We start from the raw sequence: 17,028 nt of genomic DNA on the forward strand, positions 1-17,028 counted from the left end.
TCAGGAAAGCATGACGATGACGGGTCACATTCTTCCGCCTGTAAATGAACAATCTTTCCTGCCACTGACTACGATGGGGATAATCCGTAATTTCCTACTTTATAATAATTTTCCTATATAGTCCATGCAAGAATTTTCTAGTTTTATTCGCTTGTGTCATGGGTAGGTGTCCATTGCCATCAGAGATTCGACAATCAATTTTTCAACAACCTTACCATTTTTTCAGCATTGATTTTGCTTTTAGCTGGCATAAGACTGCCAGGAAATCTAGATAATCCGATCAATGATGCACAATTGGATTCCTATCTAATGCATTCTGCTACACACATGTGAATATTGGAAAGAGGAGCCCACAGTGCAATCGATTTTAATTTGAACCTTTACCATGCATGGTACAGAGTTTGCATTTTCTCCCTATACAAAGTTTGATAGTTAAAATGAGACAACTCTTGGCTTGGATTCCAGAGAAGATAATTCAATGCAATACACCAAAGTAAATACCAATTAAAATTTAAACTTAACTGTATTCTAATTTCAATTTTGTACAATCAAACAAGGGAGTAACATATTCCAATCAAATACCAGATGAATTAAACAAGAATGAGATTGCTCTTTTCCATATATATATATATGAAAACAAATGATATATGTGCTTTAGCTAAATCATTTTTTAATCATTTCAGTTATACAATTATTTATTTATTAGTATATTTAAATAGTTTGTAATTAATTGATTTAATTGTACAAAGTTTATAATGATCTTAAGAAAAAATATGTTACAAAATTACATGATAATTGTTCAATTTGATGTCTCTTTTGATTTAAAAAATATAACTATTTTTCATTCTAAGAGAGCTTTCACCTACATGCTATGTTTTAATGGAAGACCAAATATCTTTTATAATAGTATAAATTTATAATTGTTTATGTATTTGTGTCTTACATAATTAAATATTTTTTCCAAATAATAAAAATCTTTACATTCAATGTTTTAGAAATAAAATAAATATTGACCATTTCAATGAGAAGAAAGCCTCCATAAATCGTAAACATTTTTTAATATGAAAAAAATTGTAATATTATATAAACTTCATTTTATGTTGATTATTCTTTGATATCTTACATTCAAGACAATTAAAGTTCCTTTGAAAATTTATAATTTTTTTAAATATATAATCAATCGTTATTATATTAATATCTAATGAAAAAAATTCAAGAAAATGATTTTTAAAATTATAACTGTTTTCTTATGCTCTGACTTTTGCCTGCATAAGCTTCGTTTATGTAAGCTCAATTATTATTGGATTTTTGACAGTTGGTGCTACTTTTTTGTTATCAAATCTTTGTTGGCTAATGGGTTCTTGAATTTAATCCAAAATATTTTTTATTTTATTTTTGTTGTAGATGCTAGTAAAGGGGGTATGCTTTATGCAAATACAAATCTACAGACTCATGTAGCCCTTCGTAATCATCATCTGAAAATAACATGACAATAGTAGTAGAAGAAGAAGTCTGAGCTTGATGATCTGAGCCGCTCTTCCTTCATCAATGGTAAAAACAACACTCCTCTCTCTTTTTGTGCTTACTTTCAAATTTTAATGGCGACAAAGGAAGGAATTAAATTGAAATGATCTGATTTTATGAGGCAGATGTAGGTAGAAAGAATACCTCTAGCGACCATGGTAGAGGAATGATTTGCTGCAACCTTTCTTAGTACAGAACAGATGCTTGCTAACTGAGAGGGGATGTGAGAACTCATTCTAAAACTGCCTCTATTTCTCTTCACATAGACAATCATAAATTAGTTCAGGAGAAAATCTGGCCTTATACATGCAAATGGGAATAGAGCACCATGAACACCATAGATGAAATCACCCTCAAAACAAGGGAATTTAATGTTGAATGCTGCCAAGTCCAGCTTGATGTGCCTGCCATAGTTTTCTCCACCAGGGATATGTGAAAAATCAAACTATTGCAGTCACTGATTATTAATCTCCTATCATAAATGATTATTAAACTGCTAAAAACAAATTCTCAGCTAATATTGAAAAATAACACAACTGCAATTTCACTTATAATACGGAAAGAAATGCGCAACACAATGAACACAATATTTTTGGACAAATTGTCCTTGGAAAAACCCCTAAGGGAAAACCAGTTCTGCAGATGAGGAATTATATTAAACTTCAGCAAATCAAGAGATACAAAATTCCTTGCCTCTCACTGGCAGAACTCCGACAACCTCCTAATTTCTCCCGCTGATATTCCCCACTGCTATCCCCACGCTAACACTGCGCCCTTGCTAACACTGCAAGACTGTTTGCTAACACTGCAAACTGCTTCACCAAAGCTTCCACTCCAAATGACCCAATGACCCCTTTTTATTCTACTCCTGTTGGTAAACCAACGACCGAGATTAAATCAAACCAACGGCTGAGATTAAGACAACTCGACAGCCAATAATAGCATTGGTTGCAAGGTGTCCAAAAGGGAATCTCTAAAATTAGTAAATAATAACCATTTACTAATTCTTGGCAAGTGGACAAACAGCTGTCCAAACCACCCATAAATATTAGTGCTATTCATAGATAAGGACGAACAGCTATCCAAGCTACCCATAAATGCTACTGCTATTTTCGAGTTAGAAATAACAGCTATCCAACTAACAATAATTAACACTCCCTCTTAGCGAGGAAGTTGTTCTGCATGACACCCATCTTATCTCTGAAGAAGATAAATTTGGCCTTTCCCAAAGCCTTCGTCAGAATGTCTGCTACCTGCTCATCTATAGGTATATATTGTAGTCGAACAACTCCCCTTTGTACACAATCTTTGATGAAGTGATATCTGATATCTATATGTTTAAACCTATCATGAAACACTGGATTCTCAGACAACTTGATGCAACTCTGATTGTCACAATGTATCACAGTAGTCTCAACCTCCTAACCAAACAAGGCTACTAACAACTTTCGAAGCCATATAGTTTCACATGTCGCCATGCTAGCTGCTATGTATTCTGCTTCTGCTGAACTTAGAGCCGCAGACTTCTACTTCCTGCTGAACCAAGATACAACTCCTGATCCCAAGCTGAAACAATATCCTGAAGTGCTCCTTTTGTCCATTGTACTTCTTGCCCAATCTGCATTAGTATAGCCTATCAACTTGATACCTTCACCCCGAACATATCTGATCCCATACTCGACTGTACCACACAAGTAACATAGCACATGCTTAGCCGCTATCCAATGCATTCTCTTTGGTTCAACCATGAACTGACTAAGAGAGTTTACTGCAAATGCTATATCTAGCCTAGTATTGACCAAATACATAAGCGAACCAATCAACTGTCTATATAAAGTGGGATCTACATCTTTCTCCTTAGATGTATCTACCTTCCTCCAATTTGTGATCATGGGTGTAGACATGGCTTTGCAATCCTCCATCCCAAATTTCTTCAAGATTTCAATGCAATATTTTTCTTGAGCAAGGAAAATCTCCCCATCTGTCTGCCACACTTCCATACCTAGAAAGTAGTGCATAAGTCCTAAATCCTTCATCTCGAACTCTTCTGCAAGGTTCCTCTTGCAATCCACTATGAGCCCTAGTGAACCTGTAAGAAATAGGTCGTCCACATAAAGAACAAGAATTAGAATCTCACCCCTAACCATCAAGTAGTAGAGGTTAGCATCTGCTTCACTCTTCACAAAGCCCATTTTCTGCAAGTATGTATCAATGCGCTCATACCATGCTCTAGGAGCCTGCTTGAGTCCGTACAATGCTTTCTTCAATCTGCACACGTGGGTCTCTTTGCTGTGTGCTACAAAGCCTTCTGGTTGTTCTATGTATACCTCCTCCTTCAACTAACCATTGAGGAATGCTGTTTTGACATCCATTTGATGGATTTGCCATCCCATCTGTGTTGCAAGTGAGATTACAGCTCGTATAGAAGTATACCTGGCAACTGGAGCAAATGTCTCCTCATAGTCTATTCCCTCCTTCTAAGAGAACCCCTTTGCCACGAACGTAGCCTTGTATTTCTCGATGCTACCATCTGCACCGTGCTTTATCTTATAGATCCAGCGTGATCCAACTATAGCCCTATCTGTTGGTCTAGGTACTACCTCCCACACATCATTCTGCATTATTGAAGAATATTCTTCAACCATAGCATCTCGCCATACTTGATGTTCTGCAGCTTCCTGATAGCTAGAAGGCTCACTATCTACCAACTGACTAACTAATGCCACATAGTCATTGAACTTGGCTGGTTGTCTTCGCTGTCTAGTACTCTTCCTAGGAGTTCCCACAAACTCCTGAGTATCCCTTTGTGTATCTGAAACCACATGGTTCCTGCTGCCAACTATAGAGGATGAAATGTCAACCTCTAAGTCTTCTAGATGCATTTCCTATTGCACCCGTTGCTCCATACTCTGTGAATCTTCACTAACTGAGTCTAAACTCGTACTGGTAACTATACTTGAGCTTTGCTACCCTTGACTTGGTCTTGGAGCTTCTATTGGCTGCTCACTCTGATCATCTGCTGGCAAATCTCTGGATCTCCTGAATGCCTTGTCCTCCATGAACTTGACATCTCGTCTGACAATAATTCTTTTAGTCCCTGGAATGAAAATCCTGTATGCCTTTGAGGTCTCACTGTACCCAACAAAGTACCCCCTCTCTGCAGTCTGATCTAACTTTGTACGTGTATCTCCAGGAATATGACAATATGCCAAACTCCCAAATATCTTGAAGTGACTAACATCTGGCTTCTTCCCTGTGAAAACCTCCTCTGGTGTCAGCTTCCCTAGCACCTTGTGTGGAACTCTATTCTGAATATAGACTGCTGTATTACACGCCTCTGCCCATAAGTAACGAGGCATGTCCTGGTCATGTAGCATAGCTCTTGCTGCCTCTGATATAGAACGGTTCTTCCTCTCAGCAACTCCATTCTGCTGTGGATTGTAAGGAATAGTCCATTCTCTCTTGATTCCTTCTTTGGTGCAAAACTCCTGGAAGACATTTCCTTTGTACTCGCCTCCATTGTCTGACCGAAGAACCTTTATCTTCTTTCTTGTCGAGTTCTCCACAAGAGCCTTGAACTCTTGGAATCGACTGAAAACCTCATCCTTAGTCTTCAAGAAGTATATCCAGGTCTTTCTAGAGAAATCATCAATAAAAGTAACATAGTACTCATATCCTCTGAGAGATTTCGTTGACATTGGTCCACAAAAATCTGAATGTACTAGATCAAGAACACCCTTAGATCTGGTGTCACTCCTTGGAAAAGATGCTTTCGCAAACTTCCCCAACACACATCCCTTACATACATCGTCATGCTCTGTGCTCACCTCTGGAACACCTGTCATGGTCTCACGAAGCAATCTAAGTGCTCCATGATGAATATGGCCAATCCTCTTATGCCATAGCTCTCCAAGATCTCTAGGATTACTATTTCTCATAAGTGCCTTAGTAGCATCAAACTGCAATCTATAAAGGCGACCACTCCTAACTCCAATAGTTATGGGTGATTTCCAATCCTTGTGCTTAATCAACACATGTGTCCCTCTAAAGAGTACATTATACCTCCTATCCTAAAGAACAGATACAGAAATCAAATTCATACCTAAGCCTGACACATATAACACATCATGAAGTGGAATTATCTTTCCATTCTCCCTCTGAATCTGAACAGTCCCTTTCCCAACAGGGTTGAGTTTGGACAAGTTTCCCATAGAAATCTCGATGTTGGTGTCCTCCTCCTTGTAACTGGAGAAGTACTCTCTAACTCCTGTCATATGAAATGATGCCCCACTATCTATATACCAAACACACTGTGAGGTTGAGCTAACCATACAAGCTATGAGTGCAAACTCTTTTTCCATTCTACTGGAGAGTTCTACTGCACTTGCTGAAGCTACCACCTGCTTCTTACCATTCTTCCTCTCTGGGCAATCACTGACATAGTGGCCAAACTCGTGACATCCAAAGCACTTGACCTTAGAAAGGTCCTTTTTCTTCTTTTCACTTTGTGAATTTGATCTTTTGCTAGATCCCTTCTTTGCTTTCCCTTTACCCGCTAGGGCAACGTTCTCTTGTTCCACCTCATTTTTTTGACTCTTGTTGGCCCCATTGACAAGACTTAGTCTAAACTCCTCCTGAGTGAAATCAGTCCATAGTCGATCCCAACTCGGTAAAGTATCTCGTCCACTAAAAACTTGAACAAAGACACTCCATTGTTTAGTAAACCCATTTAGGGCTATTCTCACTAGCTCATCATCACTAGGGCTATCTCCAACAGCTGCTAACTCATCCTTGACAAGTCTGAGCCTGGTGAGGTAACTTGTGAAGTCTTCTCCCTGATTCATCCGGGTATTCTTTAGCTTCTCTCTGAGAATCAACTTCCTGTTGGTGGTAGCATTCTAGTACAGATTTAGAATGGCGTCCCACATCTTCTTTGCTGTATCTAGCTCTGAGATATGTGAAACAATATGATCCTTGACACCATCAAGGATAATCCTCCTCGCTTTGGCTAACACTGCAAGACTGTTTGCTAACATTGCAAACTGCTTCACCAAAGCTTCCACTCCAAATGACCCAATGACCCCTTTTTATTCTACTCCTGTTGGTAAACCAACGACCGAGATTAAATCAAATCAACGGCTGAGATTAAGACAACTCGACAGCCAATAATAGCATTGGTTGCAAGGTGTCCAAAAGGGAATCTCTAAAATTAGTAAATAATAACCATTTACTAATTCTAGGTAAGTGGACAAACAACTATCCAAACCACCCATAAATATTAGTTCTATTCATAGATAAGGACGAACAGTTGTCCAAGCTACCCATAAATGCTACTGCTATTTTCGGGTCAGAAATAACAACTGTCCAACTAACAATAATTAACAGGATACACAGGCAACCTCTACCACGAGTTAAATGATAGTTTGATTCATCTCTACATAACTTCCTCAAATCTCAACGGGTAGGTGGTTTTTGTGATTCTTAAGTACCATAATTGGTGGATTACAAAATATGGAGAGATTGTTGCAAAGCTCAGCAATTACCCCGTCATCGATTTTAGCAATGACAAGTGAATCCACTATTTTCTAGAGATGATAATCGAACTCAACATACGCGATGAATTGAGTGTGAATCTAGAGCTCGTGAAAGACGAGAAAAGCATCAGAGCTTTCAGGGCAGTTCTGAGCAAGGCTTATGTCCCTATACTGAACACCATGCCTCAAATAAGAGGACAAATGACAGAGAAAATTCATCCTCATTAAGGGCCAATGTTTCTCAGCCAGAAAATCCCAAATTAGTGATAATTTCAAGGCAAAAATCGAGGGAAATAATGAACCAAAAGGCCATTATTAAATTGGGGGAAAAGATTGGTTCGAGGTAGAAATATGGAATCCGAGAAGAGAGATGGAAATGGTAGATATGTTTTGATCCTTAAACTCATGTGATGTAATGGTGGGAGTTAATTGTGCCACCATGACACACTTTCTATTCATGAGACCCGGCTCTGTGTTTATCCAGATTGTGCTATTGGGTATTGACTGGGCCCTGCCTTTACCGCTCTCCCCCTGCCTGCCAATTGATCAATATGGCTGGGCCAGATACCTAGATAGGGCAGTTCTTCTGGTACAGTGCCATACTCTTTTAGTCGGGAAGGCATGATGATGATGGGTCACATTCTTTCGCCTACAAATGAACAATCTTTCCTACTGCCTACAAATGAACAATCTTTCCTACCGCTGACTACGACGGGGATAATCTGTCATTTCCTACTTTATAACGATTTTTCTACATAGTCCATGCAAGTAGTTTCTAGCATTGTTCACTTGTCTCATGGCTATGTGTCCATTGCCATCAAAGATTCCACAATCAATTTTTTCAGCAACCTTACCATTTTTTCAGCATCAGTTTTGCTTTTAGCCAGCATAAGACTGCCCGAAAATCTAGAGAATCTGGTCAATGTTCTTCAAGGAGTTCATGTCAATGAAAGATGACATTAACACTAACCAATCAAATCCAAGAATTTAAAAGATTATATGAGATTTCAAATGTTTATATCTTTTTTTAATTTTTCAGTATTTTATAAATCATATTTTTCATCCATTCTATTGGTCCATATTATTGTTGGTGGGGAAGAAAATTAATTTTCTTCAACAAAAAATACAAATATTTTCTAACTACTTTATCTTACATTAATGAATGTATTAATTATAACTTTATCTTTTTCACATTTGCAGCAAATTGATAAGATTTTTTTTTTTCAAATCATTTTATCTTCCACCTCATCCAACATATCTAATCAATATTAATTATCACAATCTATTGAATATTTTTAATTTCTTATTTTAAATATATTTATTATTAATTTTACATTGATGTTTATTTTTTACTATATGATATAACTTGTTCTTAAAACTTTATATATATATATATATATATATATATATATATATATATATATATATATATATATATATATATATATATATATATATATATATATATGTCTTTTTAACATAATTTCAACATGTTATATCTTTGTATTTGAATTTCTATTTTTTTTCAAACTTTGCTTTTTTAATAAAAGTGGTTAAATTATTACTATTATTTTACTTTTATAAAAATAAATTAAACAATATTATTTTTTAATTATATTTTATAATACTATTTGTAATATGTATAATTGATAAGTGTTACAATTTTTAAATTATAGTATTTATTATTATTATTATTTTTTATTTAAACAATTTATCATTTAGTTTAAATACATTTAAAACTTAAATATATATTTTAATATTAAATTAATAATTATATTTTATATCAAAAAAATTCTAAAGAAATAACAACAAAATAGAAATAATTCAATTCTAAAATATATTTAAATTATTATTAAGTTTTTATAAACTATCTATTAAAATTAAATAGTAATATTTTATTTGGTATTTATTACATCATATTTATTCATCAACATCAAATTTATATGTATTACAGCTATTTATTATTTATAAATGTACATATTAAATTATATAGATATTATTTCATAATTAAAAATTACTTAATTTTATTAAAAATTTGGAAATACAAAACATTAAATAGTAAACCTTCTCTAATTGTGTAAAATTAAACAATTAGTTTTACTTATAAAATATTTTTATATTTCAATACAGTTCAATTTTTCTTAAAGAAATGTGAGTTTTAATATAAAAATTAAATTCTTAGTTTTTTTAATTAAAATATAATATATTTTAATTCTTTATTATAACCATGATTTTATTTTGACTATTTGTTTTATTAAGAAAATTAATTATATTTAATTCTCTCTCTCTCACATAACTTATGTTGGTATCACTCTATCTTACTATTTTCTCTCTTCTTCTTCCTCCTCTACATTATCTATCTTTTTTTCCCTCTGCATATATGTTTATGTTGTTATTTTTGTATACTATTATTTATCTCTATCTATATCTTTATCCTAGTTTTTGTCTAGTGCTAATGATTAAAAATAGTGTGAGTTCCATTTGATAATCAAGATGAAAATAATACATAGTTGGAGGAGTTATTCCAACTACTTATGGTTGTCTAGTAGCATGCATAATATGCTTAAACATATAATGTGATACTTCAAATGCTTCATCACTTCTTCAAGTTCTATAATTCAAATATTAGTATGAATATCTTTCCTCATTGCACATAATTTAAGTTGTCAACTTAGAAGGTGCAAATTTTTCTAAAGCATATGTATTGATCATAGTATGATATTAAGTACTTAGTGTCATATTGGGAGCTTTGGCCTCTTATTCTTGGGCTTAAATGCCCAAAGATATAATAATATAGCACGAGAACTTAACAACAAAATATGAATCATCCTATCAGATCACAAGTGCATTTCTAGGATGAGAAATTAACAACAAAATATGAGCAATCCTATCAGATCACAAGTGCATTTCTAGGCAAAAATTAATGCATTCATAATGTTAATTTAGATTCTCACTCATCTACACCTCTAGAACCATTATGCGTTAGGTAGGAACTATGATGCATTGCGTCTCTTGTTTACTAATGTTTGTGTTAAGCTAGCAATTGTCTTTTTAATATTGTTTCGACACCTTAACAATCATAAAATTCATCTATGTAGGGTCATGTTTGTTAGAAGATAACAATTCTTGTCTCCTATTTATGTACTTGGAATAGAATTTGTCACTTGTGAATTTATTTGTATGTGTTTAGAATTTAATCTGTTGTTCCTAGCAAACTAAATTGCTAGGAGTGGAATATGTGGGAGATGAAAGACTAGATGACAACATTGTACAAATATCATCCATAGTTATTTTTTCTGAGTGACATAGGCTTTATGACATCAATATGTGTTGATGAGTGCCACATGGTTATCTTCAATGCGTGGCTGACTTATGCTTAATGTTATTAAAAAATTATTAGTATTTCTACCCTTTTGTAGAATTTGAAATAATAGAGCAAAGAAGAGAACACAAAAAGATAAAAAAAATTACAATTTTTTTAATTCATATTTTTCATCTTTTTACATTATTGCATGATGCATACACTCTTTCTATTTTGTATCTTAATGAAATAATACAATATTACTCTTTTAAAGAGTTCACAATCTTCATAGACTTTCTCATGCAATATATGCATCAATCATAATTTAACTCTTCTTAATAGATCCAAACTATAGCAATACCTATAAGTTAATTGTTCTTAATTGTCCAAAGAATTATATGGAAACCATGCATAACACTAATGGTGCAGCTGCAAGTGCAAAGATATTGAAAAAATATTTATTCTATGGTGAACTAGGAGTTGCATAGTAGTGAGGCTCATGCAACATATTTCAATACAACCCCTTGATGCTGAGACTCAACCTTTTCTAATAGAACTCAAGTTAATCCATGCATGTCATAGTGCAACTCTTCATCACTAGTGTTGTATAGACTCACATAGAATTTCTAATAGAAGTCAACTATTTATTTACGAAGTTTTCTCTTTTAAGAGAGATCACAAGGACCAGTCTTACCATCCTTTATCTAATACATAGAAGAGTCACAACACTTCCATTTGTGAATTGAAACAAATAGTCATCGACTACTAGACTTAAATATTGGAACCTTAATCCACAACTATCACTTTTGACATGCAAACTAGGAGGTTTCCACAACCTTTTAAACATCCTTGTCACCTTCTACCAATAGGATCAATTGATCCATCCATAATCAATCTACATACAACCTTTTATAGATTATCCATTGCAATCTATATTCTACTATGTCTTTTCATTATGACTCTTCAACCCAAAAATTCAACAATGGTGAAGATCCCAACATTCATCTTTGGAATGTCCTTCCTGGTGATAATGGGAACAATGCACTCTTTCAATTGATTTCTTTGAACTTTCCATGCTAGAAACATTGCATCTATCACTATCAACATTAGATCTCTCTCTTTTACCAAATCTCAAACCTTCATACTTTGGCCTCCAAATGGGTTGGATGAACTCCTTTGTGTCATGCCAATATTTGCCTAATCTTCTTCATTTAGAGCACATTCTTTGCATAATCTTGAAACCAATATTATTCTTAAAACAATATTTGTTATCAATAGTAGAGAGAAAATTTCCACAATCCATAGAATTCTCTAGCTTTCTTCATCCTAATGATTGATGAACTTTAGGGAGGCATAAGTTATCCCAAGAGATCAATTGAATTTTCTTGTTGTTGTCCATGTTCCTTGACCAAATAAATTTCTTAAGTTGTTTCTGGAGAAGTGAAATGAATCCTCTTGAAGCAAGCAATACTGATATTACATAGTTAGGAATGAAGCTAAGAACTAACTTTACCAAAATAATTTTGCCTGCAAATGAAAACCAATGAGCTTTCCAAGAGCTGATTATATCTTTGATATATTAAGACACTTGAGACCAATAAGAAGATTTACAATGACCATCAAAAAATGGCACCACAAGATATTTGCATGGTGTTTTAGCCTCACAAAAACAAAGACACTCTTGAACTTTCCTTTTCACACTGCTTTTGAGATTAAAGAAAAAGATTTTGGAGTTGTCAGAGTTCACTTTTGGCTAGAAGACTTACAATATTAATCAAGAATATCTATAATGACTTTTTCTTCTATTAATGATTATTCCCCTATTAACAAGGCATCATTTGCAAACAAATTGTGGGTGATGGTAAGCCGTGATCTAAAGAATATAAAACCCTTCCACAAACCAACATGACATTTAGCAGAAATAAATCTACTAAGGTGTTCTGCCATAAGGGTGAAGAGTGAGGGGGATAAGGAGTCACCTTGTCTAACTCCCCTAGAGGCGGAGAAATAACCAAAAGGAGAACCATTAATTAGAACATAGAATTTGGCACTAGACACACATGAAAGGATCCATTTAATCAAATTCTTGTGGAAGCCTTATTTAGCAAGAATCTAATGTAAGAAGTTCCAATTAACACTTTCATAAGACTTCTTCAACATATCCAGTTTGATAATCATTGAGGGAGACTTTTTCAACTTAATAGAGTGTAAGGCTTCATGAGCTACTAAAGAACCTTCCATGGATTCTCTCCCATAGATAAATCTCCCTTGTTGATAAAAAATACTGAGGAGAAAAATCAAAGCCAATCGAGATGCAATAGACTTGGTATAGATTTAATAAATTGTGTTGCACATAGAGATAGGATGAAAATCTATAAATGTAACTGGGTTATCCTTTTTTGGAATTAGGGTGATGAAAGTGGTGTTAAATTTTTCAAGCATGTTAGAATGGATTCTTAATTCTTTAGCTACCAAGAGGATGTCTTTACACAAAATGTCTATGTATTTTTGAAAAAAGAGAGGAGTGAGACCACCTGGGCTAGGTGCCTTGTCAAGGGCCATGCTAAACATGGCTTCCCTAATTTCCTTCAAAGAAAAGGGTTTAAGAAGTTATGTATTATGATGATCTATAATCAAAGATGTGATGCAATCTAAAATCTCATCCTGCAAAAATGAATCACCCTCATCCGAGAGAAAATTTTGGAAAAAGGAGACTACCTCCTTGCCTATATCCTCTTCCTCATGAAGAACAGTTCCATTTACATCTGAAATTTGGAAGATCATGCTCTTATGTTTCCTAGCTTTAGTTGAAGCATGGAAAAACTTGGTATTTTTGTCTCCTATTATCTAGAATTCCTTGGACTATTGTCTCCAATATAATTCTTCTCTCAAAAGAACTAACTCCACTTTAGCATTTAGATCCTCTTGTTTATTGTATATTTTTGACGTAAGGCCTTGAGAAGTGATAACCTCATTCCAATGCGCCAAATCCTATAACAAACACTCTTTATCCTTGAAAATATTACCAAAGGATGAAATGTTCCAAGCCTTAATGCATTGTTTCAAATACAAAAATTTCTTGACCAATTGGAACATCCTCGAGCCTTGAACAAATGGTCAATCATTCCTCCATTTTGAAAGTAATGGAAAAAATTTAGCATCAGTAAACCACATTGGCTCAATTTTAAAATAAGACTCTGGTTTAGGCTTAGGACCCAAAGTAACAACCATAATAATTGGAAAGTGATTAGAGGCTATCAGTGGTAGGATTGAAGAATTGCAACAACCCATCTCAAGCACCCATATTGAGTTCAATAAAAATCTATCCAACCTTACTCCCACAAATTTAGTACTTTTCCTTCTATTTGACCAAGTGACCATGCCATTATCTAGATGACAAAGTAGCAAGGCATTTCCCTCAATAAAATCTCTAAAATCCAAAGAGACCTTTGGAGAAGGTATTGCTCCACCCTCTTTATCCTCTATACCTAGGGAGGCATTGAAATTGCCTCTCAAAATAACTTTTGAGTCCCCTAATTATAATAAAATTTGGGATAGAAAATCCCAAAGTCATTATTTCCCAGAAAAAGAAGTAGGGGTATACACATTTATGAAATAAAAATCTGGATTAAATCTTGAAATATGAAGGACTAACTAGTTTTTGGAGGAGCAAAATAACTTGTACCTGACAAGAGGAGGTTTTTCATAGAACAACTAGTCCTCCAAAGGCCCCAAGAGAGGGAGAGGTCAAAAAAATCCCATCCCCTCCAAGAATTAAAGTATTTAGAGCCAATATCCATTGACATTTTTGTTTCTTGTAACAAAATAATAGTTGCTCCTACTTTCATCATCTGATCTTTGATCAGATGAGCCTTGTTAGAGGCATTAATTCCTCTTAGCATTCCACAAGATTAGATTCATTGAGGCCTTGAAGAGTCCATCACTCTCCTTAATAATTATTTTGCAATTAAGAATGCCACCTCTTCCTTACATTTTCTTGGAACTTTATCAAAATTTGAAGTGAGCTGAACTCCTATTGTAATTACTTTTGAGAATTTCTTTGTCTTGGCTGGTTGACTTCTGAATCTTTTGGGAAGGTTATGAATGGTAATCTTATCCTTCTGAGCCTCAGTCTAAGAGATTGCACCAATCTTAGGAGAGTCCAATACATGTAAAGTTTGGATTTCTATCCCCAGGTCTAAGGAAATTTCATCGGCTTCAAACTCCACTTCTTCCTCAACGATTTTTTCAAACTCTTCACTGGCTACATTGTACACTATGTTATCCAAAAACTGCATCGGGTTGGCTAGAGAAATGCCATTAACATTTAACATATTAATGTCAGCTTCTGAGAGTTTTATATTTGTGAAAGAACTGTCTGACTTTTGGTGCTTTTGGGGATCATGTTGGTCTTGCAACAAGACTCCTCTTATGTCCATGGTTCCTTGAGAATGCTATGAATCATTAGTAAGTTCATGTCAACATATTTTTTGAGGCCTTTATCCGACTCACTGACCAAAACTAGGTAATTTGTGGAAAATTGCTCATTCGCTTGTTGGTCTAGTAATAACTTCATAGGGGATAATATTTCCCCATTAAGCTCATCTAGATTCTCTCAATCACCTATTTTATAAATTATTGTCTCGTGATCCCAAATTAAGCAATTTTTTGTGCTTACTGGTAGCTATACTATAAAGAATATATCACATGAATCCTATAACTCTTATTGGGTATTCCAAACAAACTATAATGGCCTTGGTCTATGAATACATGCCATGTGGAACAGTAACCGATCATCTATATGGTATTTGTTGAACCTTGTGTTAAGTTAATATGAACTCACTTACATATGAAAGAAAAAAGTTTATACTTAGGATTTTTTTTTCTTATGTCATTTGCAGGTGCAACCAAACTAAAAATGCCACTTGATTGGCATGCAAGATTAAATATTGGTTGACAAGAACCAGATGGTAAGCTATTTGTGGCATCGACAATCAAGCAACAATTGATTGCTATTTCTTGTTTTTAGGAAATAGTAAATCTGGTTATATTTCAATGGTCTATTTTAACCATTTTGTAGGTTTCTCTACCTACATCAAGGTTTCTATCCGCCAATCATACATAGAGATATAAAGTATAATATGGATAACAAGATGTCTACCAAGCTAGTTGACTTTGGCATTTCCAAATTGGTGGAGAGTTCAATTGGATATATATCAACTCAAGTGAAAGGGACCGTGGGCTACCTTGATCCTAAGTATTTCACTTAACATTAACATCATAACATTTCCTCTTATCTTAAATATTCACAGTTTAAGTAATCTTCAATCTATTTTCATCTAATTTTGTAGATTAAAATGTTAAGCATTTATGCAGATACTTTGCAACATTGTCATTAAATGAGAAGAGCAATATCTATAGTTTTGGAGGGGTTTTACTAGAGATTATTTTAGGAGTATCACCCAAGGAAGGAATAGTACAATTAGTAATCCATCTAAATGTGGAGGAATTCAACATTCTCAATCAATTTTGGATATATATGCTAACAACATATTGAAATATCATTACATTAGGCACACAAGTTGCTTTCATGTGGCAAACTAGCATAGCTTATGAATTCTTCATTGGGTGGCTAATATGATCTATAATTAGTTTGGAAAGTAGCAGAGGTAGCATACATGTGGATAGAAAGGAGTCAACGAATAGAACCAAAATGAGCATTCTGCTAAAAGATCAGGAAGAAGCTTTAATACTTGCATTTTGTGATAAAAATTATCCTTCGCCACATTCCATGGTGTCTTTTAATGTTAGTGACATCCCTAGCCTTAGGTAGCAAGATGTCTTCTTTAGAGATAGTTTGCGTAATCATAGAGTGTCCCTTGTGAAGGATATATATTATTTACTACTGGTTGTGTTAAGCTAGCAACTATATTTTTAATATTGTTTTGACAACTTAACAATATTAAGATTCATCTATCTAGGGTCATATTTGTTAGAAGATAACAATTGTTGTCTCGTATTTATGTACTTTGAATAGATTTTGCCACTTGTGAATTTATATGTATGTGTTTATAATTCAATCTTTTCTGCCTAGCAATCTAAATTGTTGGTAACAAAATATGTCTTAGATGAAACACTAGATGAAAACATTGTAGAAGTAGCATCCATAGTTAGTTTTTCTTAGGAACGTGAGTTGTACTACATTAATATGTGTTAATGAGTGCCACATGTTTATCTTCAATGTATGGCTGACTTATGCTTTAATGTTATTAAAAAAATACTAGTATTTGGGAGGATTTTAAATAGGAGAATAATAGAGCAAAGAAGAGAACTCAAAAAGACATAAAAATTTATATAGATTGGACCCAAACATAATTGTTTTTATTCATATTTTTGATCTTTTATATAGTTGCAAGTTGCATACACCCTTTCTATTTCACAACTTAATGAAATATTACAATATTCATCTTTTAAATAGTTTGCAGTCTTAATAGACTTTCTCATGCAATAAGTTTAACATATGCATATTTTAGATCTCTCTCTTTACCAAATCTCAGACCTTCATACTTTGGCCTCCAAATGGGTTAAATGGGTTGGATGGGCTCCTTCATGTCATGCCTACATTTGCCTAATCCTCTTCCTTTAAAGCCCATTTTCTACATAATCTTC

At 34.1% G+C, this 17,028-nt stretch overlaps 1 pseudogene; it reads left to right on the forward strand.

Annotated features, from left to right (window-relative positions):
* The first annotated feature begins 16 nt into the window (after positions 1–16).
* Positions 17–7,683, forward strand: LOC149561105 (xylan glycosyltransferase MUCI21-like; annotated as a pseudogene).
* The last annotated feature ends 9,345 nt before the right edge of the window (positions 7,684–17,028 follow it).

The sequence above is a fragment of the Cupressus sempervirens genome, chromosome 4 (genome assembly GCF_028749045.1).
Source record: "Cupressus sempervirens isolate cs-2001-9-10 chromosome 4, ASM2874904v1, whole genome shotgun sequence".
In the NCBI taxonomy this organism is placed as follows: domain Eukaryota; kingdom Viridiplantae; phylum Streptophyta; class Pinopsida; order Cupressales; family Cupressaceae; genus Cupressus; species Cupressus sempervirens.